The 15237-nt window shown below is 39.4% G+C and overlaps 1 protein-coding gene across 1 annotated transcript in view; it reads right to left on the reverse strand.

Annotated features, from left to right (window-relative positions):
• The window catches only part of LOC308434941 (uncharacterized protein C12orf42), a gene marked incomplete at both ends in the record, with an annotated part of 139787 nt that overhangs the window by 100994 nt on the left and 23556 nt on the right, over window positions 1–15237 (reverse strand). The gene's annotated exons all lie outside the window — the stretch shown is intronic.

Below are 15237 nucleotides of genomic sequence, written 5' to 3' on the forward strand. Positions count from 1 at the left end.
TCTCAGGATTGTTTTTCTGACTTCTTGTTTTCAATTTAGTTAGTCACAGTATCCATAGGCCCTTGACTTATTACCCAGCATTTGCTAAACTCAGTCTAGTTTTGAAGAACAAAAGCCCAAAGAGGCCCAAGGCCAGGACACAAATATTCATCTGAAAAGCAGTGGTCCTTCCTCCCTTCATCAGGATTTGAAGGTTTTACTTATTAATTTAATTCTATGTGATAATGTATGAACCCAAGTGTATGGACATGGACCTCAAGTATGCAAATGTCCACAGGGTCAAGAAGAGAGTATCTGATTCCCTGGAACTGGAGATATAGGTAGTTATGAGCTGTTTCGTGTGGGAGTTAGCAGTTAAACCTTGATCCTCAGCAAGTTCAGCAAGTCCTCTTGACTGCTGAGCATCTCTCCAGTCCCAAGTGAGCAGGACTAGAACAGAGAGAGCTATAAAGACTTCTGCAGAGAAAAGCAGTAAAGTGAAATGTTCCAGAATAGAGAGACAGGCACAGGCAGACTCAAATATGGTGGATGATGTGGACTTGGGAAAGTGCCTAAACTGCTCACCTAACAAAACCGGAAGAGGAAAGGAGGGTCTTCCTGAAATCCAAAACCAAGACTGAAGAACATGAGAAATAAAAGTTTAAGATGAAGGCAGTAGGAAAACAATAAAACGCCTGGGATCCAGAGGAAATATGTGGATGAGTAAACTGATTTTCAGAACCTGAAAAAATTATAAATATATAATATTTTATTATTTTTATATTTGTATTTATATTTATTGCATAAATGTATGTAAAATAATATATAGATATATAAATAAATGTTATTTGACTATATTATATTCATAATTATACTTTATAAATATATTGTTCATATTTAATTATATTAGATATATCATGAGTATAAACATGAACCTGATCCTATAAAATCAAGAAAACACATCTTTTACATGATAACCCTGGTAACAGTTCTGTACACAACAAACATTCAGCAAACAGAACTAAAGGATGCAGAAAATCCCTCCTAGGCCAAATGAGTTTGGATATGAAGCAGGAAGGAATCCTAAACTACTATCATTGGCATCCTGGGTGAAGAAGTTATTTCAGATTGTACAACAAAGTCAACAGCCCGAGATCACTGACTATGTAACTCCCCATTAAGTCACCTAGACTCATACACAGTCTTCAAACCCAGATGTCTGGTTTGACCTGGGGAAAACATCTCATAGGTGCAGGATGGAGAGACTCCAGGTTGAAGAAAAGACCATTAGGGGAAGAGTCAGGCCCATGCCAGGCACACATGTCAGTTCCCCTCCCCAGTGAAATCTCTGCACTCCTTCAACCATACATTTTGATGCATCAGGGGTTTCCAACTAGGTAACCTTTGTCTGAGGTGAGCAGGACCCTCAGTACACTGCTCTGACATTGATTTCAATGGGGATTTCTTGATAGCACTGTTCAAGCTGACATGGGACACAGCTGAGGTGCATCATTCAGAGACAACAGAAAATCAATTGTCTCCAAGGTATCCAGTGAGGCACATAAACATGTGTACACGGAAATCCTATGATTTGTACTTTGCAAACAAAGCTTCATGGCAGCCAACAGCCCCAGAGATCTAAGTATATTCTGTTCTTTAAAAACAACAACAATTTACAACACTTTGGCTGATATGCTAATGACTATGTATATTTGATATCTACAAGTTGATGACTTCAGAAGTATCTAACAGAGAAGAGAAGTGGTAGAGGTTAGGATTAACTATCAACTTTAGAAAATCTTTTTCTGAACCTTCAAATGCAGGTAGAATTTCTTTTCAAACACAAAGGTTATTGTAATCCATAAGCCGATGGCGATAGCGAGACTTGAAAAACTTAAGTAACTGAGATATTTGTTGTCAGTCATTAACCTGATTTTCTAATGAATATGGCATTAGGCATTCATTAACAATCATCTGTGTTTATGTTGAGCAGTTGATGTATGATGAAGGTTGGTAAATGGAAGAAAAATTAAAGCAGGGAATTCTGGACACTTATTAAGCAATTAACTTGTTTGCCAGTAATTACACATTGAAAACTAAGTCAAGTGCATTTAGAAAGTCACAAGAGTTGCCACAGAAAGCAAGGTGCTTTGCTCCAAAATACCCAGAATAAATAATAACAGCAACAACAATAAGAGTGACAACAATAACACCCTGTGTTTCTTTAAACATGAAAGAGAAGGCAAAATTATCCCGTAAGCAATGAGCAAGAGGCTCAAGTCCAATGAAGAGAATCCAGTCGTAACCCATATGTTAGAGAAGAGTCAAGTTACCAAAAATAAAGACAAATCAGCCCATTTAATTTAGATTTTTAAAAACTATGTTGTGACACCATACTGTGGAAACAGGTGTTACATACTTCAGGATACAGGTTTTGCTCCAATTACACACATATTCACTGTGTGCCCAGTGAAAACTGAGCCTACAAGCAGGCGCTGGGGGTGGGCATTCTATTGCAGATACAGGTTTTACCACTGACAATTTTTATTTTCAGATGGCATATGAATTCAATACAGTTCATGGCTAAGAGATGCGGTTAATAAACACAATCAAGAACTTCTTTTCAGAAGTGAGTACCTCCAGGAGCGGTGACATACACCTTTAATTCCAGCCCTGGGAAGAAAAGGGGGAAGAGGAGGAGAAGGAAGAAGGAACGGGGAAGAGGAAGAAAAAGGAGGAGGGAAAGAAGGAGGAGCGCTGTGGCCTTAAGGGAAAAAAATTCAAGGAGAAATCAGCTAGTTAAAGCAAAGGAAGGGAGCACAAATGTTCGTGTAAAACAAATCATGAAATTTATCATCGGAAGTGTCCCTGCCAGAGCTACATGCAGACTTCACTAAAGCTTTCAGGCAGGATTTCACTGTTTTCAAACTTTCCAATCCTCTAAGATTTAGTGGAGGAATGAGAAGAGGCACAGCGTGCGTGCGTGCGTGCGTGCGTGCGTGCGTGCGTGTTCCCTCTGAGGTCAGCAATAATATGAACAGCCTGCAAGAGAAAAATCTTCAGATGAGTCTATAGGGCTTACTAAAGTCACAAAGATTTTCAAGCTTGTGTCAAGGTCTGGATCACCCTCCTTTGAAAGACGGGATGTGACAAATATCTTCCCAAATAAAGGTTTGCGTGCACTTGAGGGTTAGTAACCAAAAGAAAAGTTCCCAGGAGGCTCTACAAAGAGCAGCTGGCTTTGTGAAAACATTTGAGAAGTGCTTGGGTGTCAACAATGCTAAAAGCTAATACTTGCTTTGCCCCTGGGATTGGAACAGAAAGCAGAAGCCTGGAGATAGCTTTTGGAATCCCTGGTTAGGTCATTGAACCAAATAAAAAGATGTGTTTGCCACAGTGGGCACTGTTTCTCTATAAAAGCTGTACTTTGATTATAAGAGAAAAACTATTTTACTTTTAGGCATAAAGTGAAGACATGAAGCTCAACAACTCATTTCTCAAATCAACTGAACCCCTTTTTGAAAATCTAGGCTGTCTACTTAGCTCTAACCGAAGTGAGGGTGCTTCATTTGACATGATCTTGGTTGGCAAATTGCTTCCGGACGGACTTCAGCAGCCCCTCAACCGTGTACCAACACATCAGCTACTGTCCCAGGAGCTTTTCAGGAGACTTTCGTTGTCAGAAAACTCAGTGAGTCTGATCTTCCTGAAGCAGCTGTTACCTAGCGTCTATTTTAATGTACAGTCAAGGGCACCTGGGACTCGCTGGTTAAAATGCACAGCGTAGGTCAGAAGGTCTAATGTGAACCTGAGTTTCTGCTTTTACATCATGCTTCCTGACCATGTGCTTCCCATATAACACACTGCTGAGCCACCAATCTTTATTCTGTTTGCTCTCTCAAAGGGGTTCTGAGAGAGCAGGGCTGGTCGAACGTGCCTATAACTCCCAACACTTTGGAGCAGAAGAATTGCCAAGAATAATGTGTGCGTGATAGGTAGCTGCTGAGGCCAGCCGGGACTATTGCACTAACAGTGGAATGCAAAGACATGGTCTAGCCACCATGTAGTGGGCTTTCCAGTTGTCTTAGCTATGCCCAAGGTGATTTTGTCCACTTGTCCGGTTACTGCAATCAAGATAGTTATTGATTCACACTGCAGTGTGTTCAACACCAAAGAAGTAAAACTGAACACTACACGGTCTCCATGGTACTCGCCAGGAAGCTCCAAGCCCAGCATGACAAAGGCCCTGATGGAAGGATAAATTTGGTTTGGTCAGTAACATCCTTGTGTAGAAGCAAAACCTTCCAATGTCACACAGCATCCGTGATGTCACCTGTAGAATTTGGAACAAGTGGGTGTGTCTAAAAACTCTACTGCAGTTTGATGACAAAGTGGAGCCTGTCATGGCTGTTGTCCACAAAGGACACATTTAGGAGTTCCTCGATGAATGGGGAAGAAGAGATAAGACAGAAGCCAGGGCGATGGGTCAAGTACTGACTTTTTATCCCCCTAAATAATTAGAGAGATCTAGGAAAGCTTAGAAACAGAGAACTGAGGGGCGGGGCATGGAGGTGAGGAGGGAGGCTTAACACTTACAATAGTCAACTTTAAATCCAGAAGCACCAGTTTCCAAGTCTAATCCTCTCTCTTCAAGGAAGACAAAATCATCTAAGTTAAAAGATTCCGAGTCTAAGAAGTAAATCTAATTCCCCTCTAGATAAACAGACAGACTCCGAGCCAAACAAAATCCCTCGCTCTTTGTGGTTATCTGGGTTTAAATGGATTCCTCATTTGCTAATTGTCAGCCACTGACTCAAGAAAAGTCAAGAAAAACAATGGATACTTTATTTGAATGTCTTATGAATAGAAACTTTATTTAAATGGCATTCTTTATAGCTGCTGCTTCTTTTGAATAAAGCATTCCCAGGAAACAGGTTGCTTATTCAACTTTGGATACCCATAGGTCAACTATGCAAAAGCAACAACGGAATATTCTTTGTCAACATCTGTTTAATGTTGTTCTCAATCAAATAGCACTGACATGACTCTACAAATATCCCTTTCCTTAGGCTGCAAGGAAATCCAAGAAATGGATAAATTGTATTATGTGCAGCCAAATATCTGCAACTTCATTGTAAGTCACTGATGAGCATTTTTTTTCCAAGTGTGGCTAGATACAAGAAGCTTTACAATAAAGGGCCTGAACAGGATTCTTGGGGGCTGGGGATTTTATGAATCATACATTCTATCTTGACATGTGGTTACCATTTCAGGAGAATCATTGAATTTCCAGGAACCAGCCAGTCTAGTCAAAAGAAATCACAAATCCTTAACTAACATATGCTAACTTTTCTTTGAGGAACAAAAGAAGCATCCTTGTTTGCTCCTTACCAGCAAACACCCAGCCTTCTCAAAGGAGCCCTTTCACTGGGCATGTTAGCAGGGAAATCCAATTGTATTTAATTAAGTTCACCCCCCTCCAGAAAAAAAAAAAGAAGAAGCTGCACACAGAAGCATCAAAGAGGTTATCAGGGGTCAGATGCCTGTCATGACTTTCTGACCCTCCCAAAATGCAAAATAAAAGATGGTGGTATCCCTGCTGGCAATATGGATTTCCACATTTGTGTCTCTCCCTTTCTGCTTTAATTTAATAGCAGTCAGCACAATATGGCCAGTTGTTTTCTGAACAATAGTATGGGCAGAAGTTAGATTGAAAGCTCTGCAAGGGGGAAGATTGGACACAAGAGAAGCTCACTGTGGTTTTCAGGGCTCAATAAGAACATCACGTCCATACCTGTCACACACACACACACACACACACACACACACACACACACACACACACACGCATAGCACACACTGACTTGAAAATCTATTTAACATCTATTGTGTTCAAAATAGACAGATGTGTGCCTCTGAATCTCATATTCAAAAATTCTTTTCAATAATCAGCTGCCCCATAGATGCTTTTGAAGGTAGAAGTATGCATGAAGTAAGTTTTTTTTTTTTTGTTTTGTTTTGTTTTTGTTTTTTCTTTACCAGAAAGTAATTTTGGGGTCTGGCCATGCTTCTCTCAGCTCTTTAACTTGAAAATATTAAATATTTATGGTCCTTCTCTAAATTTCATCATTTTCACCTTATACTGAGCACTTATGACCATAACCAGTACATTTAAGGGAAAACAAACACAAGTTAATTACACTGAATGTTATTTAAATGATTCCCAAACCTGGTACTTACTTCCTGGAATTTCATGTTTAAGAAATTATAATTGTTAATTGATATAATAAAAAAATGAACCTTAGGATCTAGGACCAAAAGATGTTTTGCAGATCATGTAATTCGACTGATGATTGAATCTCTGGTCACATTTCTACCCCACTCTATCCAATCTGTAGTCAGAATTTGGACAGATTCTTCAAACCTGCTGTTTCCTAGGGCCATCCATTCCCAAAGACACAATCTTCATGAGCAAACATGGGAAATAAAACTAAATGATGCTCAGCTATTCGGTCAAAGTGTCTCAAATTTTGATTCTAGCTCGTAAGCCAATTTAGGAACTCTAATTCACTCAAGCACCTTATTTCCATGAAAAGAAGGTAGGTATCTGAAACATCATCTTTGACTCAAGGTCTCTGTGGCTCTCTGCACTTGATTTCTCCAATGTGACTGCTAGGTCAGACAGCTGAATCATCTTTGACTTGAATCCATGTTTAAGTCGATGCTCTGGCAAGGATCACATCCAAAGCTTGTGTGATCCAGCTGGAATGCAGAACAGGAATATACCTTTCATCCCTCTGGCTGGACTACAGACACACCCTTCGTGCAGATGTTCAAGTCAACAAGCAACCACTGCCGGGAAATCCTTCCAAGCTCCCTATGAAAGAGCATCAATGCTGTCTGCATGGTTTTTTTGCCCCCAAGAAAGTCCCAGAGTAGAAGGGGAAGCAATATAGCATCTACCTTCTTTTTGTAGCCAGTGCTTTGGAAAGAGTTGCAAGAGGGACATTTAAGACTGTAACTTGGTTCCAGCAAGAAGAAAAAGAGTTGCAGAGTGGATGTGGAACAAGAGTTAATTGTATCAACCCAAGATACAATTAACTCTTTCACCAAATAGCTAAAAAGAACTCTGTCTCTTTTGTTAATAATATTATATGTTGATATGATATGTAATATTAGTATAATCATAATTAATATAACATTAAATACATATCTTTTATTTATTAAGTATTTACTTCTTTAATAAAGTATATTTAATCTCTTTAAAATAGTTTTGCCGTTTATGGGAGCATGTGTGTCTGTGTCTGTAGGAGAGAGTATGCCCACATGGCCAGAGGCCGGAGGCATCGGATGACCCCGGAGTTAGAGCTGACTGACATGAGTGCTGAGACCCATACTTGGATCCTCTCCCGGAATAGAATGTGCTCTTCACCACCCAGTCTTCTTTGTGGCCCTACTTCATGTTCTTAATAGAAAAACTTTTAAAATAAGCAATAAACACAAGGGCTTGTCATTCTTTTCATTATATAATACTACAGTAATTTGTCCTCCCAGAACAACCCCTTTCACTCCATATGATATGGAAACATTTGATACAAGAAAATACAGAGTTAATATTTAAAAGTAAAAAAATATATACAGGCAATTATTGCCCTAGTCGGGGTGCTTCTATCCTCCCTAAATCCATGCATTAAAATTCATGATGCCAATGTGTTGGTATTAGAAGTTGGGACCTTCAGGAGATGATTTGGCTTAATGAATGGGATTAAAGACATCATCAAGCCCAAAGGGGACATTTTTTCCCCTTCTGTCATAGAAGGAATGGCAATAAAGCATCATAGTCAGAGAGCACTGGATCATCTAGTGTTTTGACCTTGAAATTTTAAATATTCTAGACTGTAAGCAATGAATTTCTATTGTCTGTAGATTACCCAGTCCAATAATTTTATTACAGCAACCTAACCACGCTATCATAAGTACACATACACACACATGAGAGAGTGAGCGAGAAGGGGGAAGAGAAGCCAGAAAGATCAAGTGACTTAAGAACACATTGCTATTGTGCCGTAGCCCATGTGTTGTCTTAACGACTACTCATAGAAAGTTTGCTGTAGCCCCTGCTGCTCACCAACTGGGAAACCAAAGCAGCAAACACTAATTACTGTACTCTGAGTTTGCTGAGCATAATTAAGTAGACTATACTTACACTCAGGTGTATGTCGGTCACATCTGGGTATGTTACCAAGGCAACAAAACACCATCTGACACTCCAAGAGATAGCACATGTTCTAGAATTTTTTCTGCAGACTGACATTTTAACTAAGTCCAAATTTTTAACCTTTGGTGAGCATAAGAGAAAACGTTATCATTCAGAATCAGTGAGACACACACTAAACCTGAAGACTACTTTGGTTAAATTTTACTCACTTGAATGCTAAGTACATTTTAATTCAGCCAAACGAAAATGACCAGATAGTACTTCTGGGATGTGAATATATACTGTGTTTGTCTGACAAACTCTGATAACTTTTCAGAGAGAGAATTTTTTCCTACCAAAGAGAACTTTGGATGAAGACATAGCTTAGTTGGTAGAGAGCTTACCTAGGGTGTAGGATAAGAAAGCCTGTGTTAGACTCCACAGGAGGAAGTGAGAAGCCTGTGGCCCCAGTGCTTGGAGTTGGAGACAAGATAATCAGAAACCAAGAGGATCATCTTTGGCTACACTGTGAGTTCAAACTAACACAGGCTGTATGAGATGACATCTCAGAGGGTGTGTCTGGGAATAGAGTGGACTTGGCGTTCCTTGCCATGGAGTAGACATGTCATTTGTGGAGAAAAAAAGACTACCAAACTCAAGTATAATATGCTACATCTGTGTCCTCCTCCCCTTGACAGCCCTATGACCTTTAGGACAGAATAACAAAAGCAGCCACTAACCAAGTCCCCAAGCAACACCAAGCACTTTATACATGTTAACACATTTAATCAGTCTTTGGAGTAGGTGTTAGACAACAACCATGATAAGTAAAAGTCCCAGGGGTTTGAGTGTGTGCAAACATTATTGGTAATATCATGTTTTAGGAATAAACTATTTGAACAATCCGAAGGAAAAGCACCCTTACCCAAAGATTAAACCCAAATACACGAACACTAACAGGAAATTGTGAAGGTCAGATAACGGTGTCTATAAAATGCAACAAAATTAAGTAATCCTTGCATGATTCTGACCACGCAGCAGCATATAAAAATTGTGTTACCTGGTTTCTTGAACAGAGAAAACATGCCTAGGAACTAGGTAGCCCAAGGCAGCATGATGCTTTGTGAAGATGGCAATAAACACTCTACTTTGTTGAAAAAAGTAGACAGCTTAATAGGACTCTTAGATAAATTTTCATAAAGATCAAAAGTGGATAAAAAAATAACAGTGTAAGGGGAAATAATTTACTGAAACTTTAAGCTGAAATATTCATGTTTGGAAAATATACTTTTTCTTACAGATCCTGGTCAAATCTTTGAAATTAGTCCCTGGAACATAACCAAGCCATTATAGTCTCATCTAGTCCACAGATGTGCCATCGGTGAGAAAGAGCCACCAAATAGCCTATTGCTCAATAATTTCCACTTCTGATGTACCTCCTGTACCGTGTGGGATTAACCAAAGCTATTATTGTCTGATTTTCTAAGCAAGCAAGAAGGCCTCTATCTAGCCAAATCTGGTAAGAGGGAAGGCCATGGGTGATGTCATCATTGGAGTCCCTTAAATGTGACACTCACTCCCATGCTGTGCTTACATAGTGGTGGTCCAAAAATCCCTCCAGCCTCAGACTCATAATAGGCATATCTAGTAGATTTAGCTCTTTGCTTTGAGCTTTTCTTTTTCCAGACAACCTTTCTGCAAAATATCACAAAAGCCTGTGATTCAAGCTTTACAGTAGCATATGCTTTAGGAATTTAATTTGGTTTTGAACAGGATTAAATATGCCAAAAATCAAACCACAAGATATTCATAATGAGGGACAGAACACAATAGTCACCTTAAGTGAAGAGTAATTATATAACAAGAATTCGCAAATTGCTTGATGGTGTTTTCTTGTGGAGACAGGAACAGCTGCCACACTGAGAAAGTGCCAAATTTTATTCTTTTCTCCCTGTTTCCAAGAAGAGAAATCCCCTCTGCCTGGTGCAGGCTTCCTGGTTTTTCTCCAATGCATTCACAAGTCTTAACAGGTTATCTCTGGGGCAACTTGGTCTCTTTTTACAAGAATGTCTTGGCCTTTGTACAGCTGAGTGTGGAAGGTGTGTGTGTGTATACTAGAATGTCATCTGGGTGTCTGCTTTGTTATAAATATAAAATTTGTTTTTATTAAGGAGCATGTATGTGTATAAAAAGTAAATACAAAATTTTGTAAAAAAAAGAAGTGTAGATGATTAAAAAGATTTCTGATTCTGATATATTTTCAGTTTACCTGTTGAGCTTATAAGAATATATCAGAATCTTGCATAAACCAAAAGGTTTAAATATATCAGGGAATCATGAAGAAGTGAGTTACATGCAACATAGGCACAGCTTAATATATAAGGAAATATCTATCCCCTGGATATATATTTTTAAATATATTTTAATATGTATTTTTAAATTTTTTTAATATATATTTCAAATATATTTATATTTCTTAAATATATTTTTTATTTTTTAAAATATATTTTTATAATTTTTAAATATATATTTTTAAATACATTTTTTATTTTTTTAAATATATATATTTTTAAATATATATATATATATTTTAAAATCTAGAGTCAGCATTGCTACCTAGAGGCTTCAATGGCTAAGGTTCAGTGCAGCTATGTAGGAATGGTGGTTTCATGGATCTAATACACTCTTGAAGCTAAGGAAAGCACTTCACTTCTCCGGTGCACCCCACCCATAAAACTGTAATGAATTCATCCATCTTGCACGCTGTGCTTATGAACATGTGCAATAGCTATCTTGAGGTATGCTTTGTAGAGCACAGAGAATGGTATCTAGCCCCAACCTAACAACTCTCCACACTAGGCACTCGGTGAAAAGGATCTCCCATTCCCTACTTTGCATTATCATGTTTAATTTTAAGTTGGTGACCTTGGGAATTACAGAAAGCTCTAAACATTCTGTATGCTGAGCACTGTGCTTTAGAGCATATTGTCTCGAGGAGGTATATATGTATTTGCATACTAATTCTATAAAAGGTATTACAGCTACTATGTACAATGACAGCAGATTCATTTTAGGTTTCTGTTATTTTAGTAAGAAAGAAGGCCTACCCTTCCCCCACTCTTAAATATGGACACACCTGTGCTTGCCCCTCCTCATTCTACTGCCCAAACCTTTTCTGATCACGATATTAAAGCACCAGGTTAAGAACAATCTAAATAGATAAACTAATCTCCCCAACAATTAAGAGAAAGTCAGCGTTGAATGTGAACCGAAAACAAAAGCAACGTAAGTGCAACTTCTCTTCTCTGACCCTGAAATGGGAACAAGACTGAATAGTTTTAACTGGAAAGCCCCCCAGCTCCTCTGTGGCAACAGTCTGAGTGTTGGAAGAGGCCCAAATCTGAACAACTAGCTTGTAATGATCTATGTCTCTTGTCTCCTCCGTCTCTCTTATGCTATCTCTCAAAAACACCTGGACTGACTTTCTTAAGGACTTCATCTCACTTGCTCTGTTCAAAAATCACAGAGGCTTTCTTAGCACTTCTCACCGGCATGAAAGGGATCTACTCCCTTATCCAAACCGCCCTCTCAACCCTGGCCAGCATTCTCTGCTCCACATAAGCTTACCAACCTTCCCACAAGCCACACTGTCCCCTCTAGTCTTCATGCTTTCAAGTGTGGGGCATGCGTGCTCATTCCCTCAGCCATCATCTCTCTTTAACTGCCTCAAGGTCCTAATCATAATGATCCAAGACATATTTGCAGACACATTACATGGGTGTCAACCCAGGCTGAGAATTCTAACTCCCAGGAGGCTGAGGCGAGGCAATATCAAGACCAGCCTGGGCAATACAGTGAAACCATGTTCCAAAAAAAAAAAAAAAAAAAAAAAAAAAAAAAAAAAAACTAGAACAAGAACACAAAGGAGTTGGAGAGATGGCTCGAGAGTTATGAGTACTATTTTTTTTTCCCCCCAAAGGACTCAGGTTCAATTCCGAGCATTTCTGTGGCAGCTCACAACCATTCCAGAGCTTCGGTTCTCGGAGATCTGACACCCTCTTCTGGCCTCTGCACGAAATAGGCATGCATGCAGTATATAGACCGATGGAGACAAAACACCAACACATATAAAACAAAAATAAGTAAATAAACCTATTGTTAAAATAAAGAACAAAGCAAATCAGGCTTTGAGCACTTTGAGGAAAATAGCCATATTTGTTCTTAGATCCTTTCGATAGGGAGAAAACTTTGTATAGGACAGAACTTATGTAAGATTTTTTGGATAGGGGAATTGTGGGATTGATGATGGGGTTATTGCATAAGAGGATAACGAATAAATACATAAATGGGTGGACAAGTGGGCAATTAAATATTTGGATGGAGGACCACATGGAGTTATTGCATAAGATCCAAGTGACAGGGGCTACATTTCACATCTGACCTGGAACCAAATTCTGAAACAGAAAATCAGTTAGGTATATAACTCTGAGCTCATCCAGCTTTTTTTCTCATTGGTGTTTGAAGTTAACTTTGTTCCTCTGTCTTATAATCAAGAGCTTCTTACCTATTCACACCCAATTGTATTTTAATTAGTGCCAACCCAGATCTGATTCTTAAGAACAATGGTATAACTAAATCTTCCTTTTGACCAACTCAGAAAATAGTTTTTCTCCATAGTTAATTTTTTAAATAAACTAATCTTTATATCTGTGGGAAATACAGGTTTTGGAGCTGTCTGTCCCTAAGCCTGTTTCTCTCTCTGTGTCCAAAGCCAGAATATGAAAAGCAGACTCCAACAAGCTTGCGTTGTTTGTCATTAGACATGTACAGCCTACTCCTGTCTACCACCAAACACTGGGACAACCAGCAGTCAGCAGATCTCAGGATGCTACTTTGCAACAGAAACAGGATGACGCACACCAATGCATTTCCTGCAATAAGCACTGGCGGATTTAAATCGGCTAAGGACAGGCTAGAGGCAATGCTTTGAAAGTGGCTGGAGTGACACGCAAGGCAGACAGGGGCAGTCCCGTGAGAGCATGCCTAGGTGAAGAGCCACAGACAATATGACTCCCAAGAGAGGAGCACCATCTTTCCCAGGGACAAAGCACAGATGGGTTATCCAAGCCTAAGTGGTAACCCCTTAACACACATACATATGAGAAATACTAAATGGGCTTTCAGATTGTGTTTGTGCGTGAACAAGCATGAGAGAGAGAGAGAGAGAGAGAGAGAGAGAGAGAGAGAGAGAGAGAGAGAGAGAGAGAGAGGGAATAATTAAATAATTAAAGGCTACGAGATTGAGGGGAAATGGGGCCACACAGGAGGAGTTAAGGGGGTGTGGGGGAATGACAGAGGTAGTGTGAAATAGTAGGCATGTATGAGATTATCAAAACAATTTAAAATTTTAATTTAAAAAGTAATAAAATAAAATGGTTATGAGAGCTCATCTTAGTAGAATATTTGGCTAATGTTTTGTGCCACCATATTGCATACCTTGTCTATAACTATCATTGTATGGATGGAGCTCTTTCTCTATGTGCTTCTAGCAATCTCAGCCCATCGTGGAAACAGAGTTGAGAGAGTGAATCACAATCAGTAAGGAAAGATAAACAACCCTATGTGGCTTCCTAAAATAAAATCTCTGTCCAAATCTGGATGGAAGGCATAAATTTCTTTGGCTGGGAATATGAAGCTAGCTACGCAAGCAACGGAGAGGAGATGGTCCATGCAGAGACCATAGGCTAGCTGGAGGGCTGGTAGCACTCGGAAGAGAGAGACTGTCGTGGTAGATGTCATCTGGAGAAGAGGCAGGATTTAGGCATGCCCAACCCAACTCTTGGCTGGAGACCCAACACAAACCATAAACTTACTTCAAGCATAAGCATTTAAGCATGCCCAGTTCTTAAGCATGAAGTTTGACGGTGACAACATGGTGTCCTGCTTGTGTGGCAATTGACCTGAAATGAAGTTAGGAGTTAACTTAGGAGACATTGGGCAATCATTAAGTTTTAAAGCAAAGAGAGAAACAAACAGACAAAAAAAAAGAAAGAAAGGAAGGAAGGAAGGAAGGAAGGAAGGAAGAAAGAGAAGAAAGAAAAGGTGGGAAACTTTTATCAAAAGCACAACTTAGAAGAATCATGTTGGCCTTACTGTAGAAGGTGTGTGGAATAATTAAGCTAAAAGTAGCCAGGACCTAGGACACATGAGTAGTGACTTAAAGAAAGCTTGGAGAAGACAAGCCCTTAGCCTTCCGAGACTGACTGATAAGATCAATAATCACTATGAACCATTGGTATTGGCAATGGTAATGACCTCAGTGACCTCAGGTCTTCATATGCTCCCTACCCAGAATCCCCCAAAATCCTCCAAACTCCTCCAATGCACTCAAAATAAATTCCAGTTCCTTAGACCTACATTTGCCCTTTTTTAAACTTAACTGCTCTAGTTTGACCTTTGACCTTCTTAGAAATCATAAGCTAAAGATCACCCTTCCATCATTTCCACTCCAGCCCCCCCATGAATAGCTTATCATATCTCATCAAACCATGCTCAGATCCTTACATTAACTTGTAACCGTGTATCTCATGTAAGAACTTTATACAAAGCGTCTCCTGCCGTAAAATTTAAATTCTATAAAAAAAAAGTTTATTATAAAATTGTCCATAATTACGAGTTACATAAAACTAATATTAAATACCAGTTATATACATTGGGTTCATTTTTCTCATCACCGTGACCAAATACTTGACGAGAAGTAAGTTACAAGAAGACTTATTTTGGTCCACAGGTTTGAGAGAACGCCACTCCACCCTGGGTGAGAAAGCACGAGAGAAGAGCCCACCCCAGGCAACAGTGAATGAGACTGGTTAAGATGTATGTGACTGTGTAAGGAGTCAGGAAGCACAGAGGGTGGTAACAGGTTGGGAACAGGAACAGCTAGAATCCCTAAGACATACAAATCAGCAGCCTTTTCCCCCATCTCTTCTCCCCGAGTTCTGTGTCACCCACTGGGGACCCAGTGATGTTCATTCACGTGAGCATAAGGAGGTGCTTCACAC

The sequence above is a fragment of the Micromys minutus genome (genome assembly GCF_963924665.1).
Source record: "Micromys minutus genome assembly, chromosome: 22".
NCBI lineage: Eukaryota > Metazoa > Chordata > Mammalia > Rodentia > Muridae > Micromys > Micromys minutus.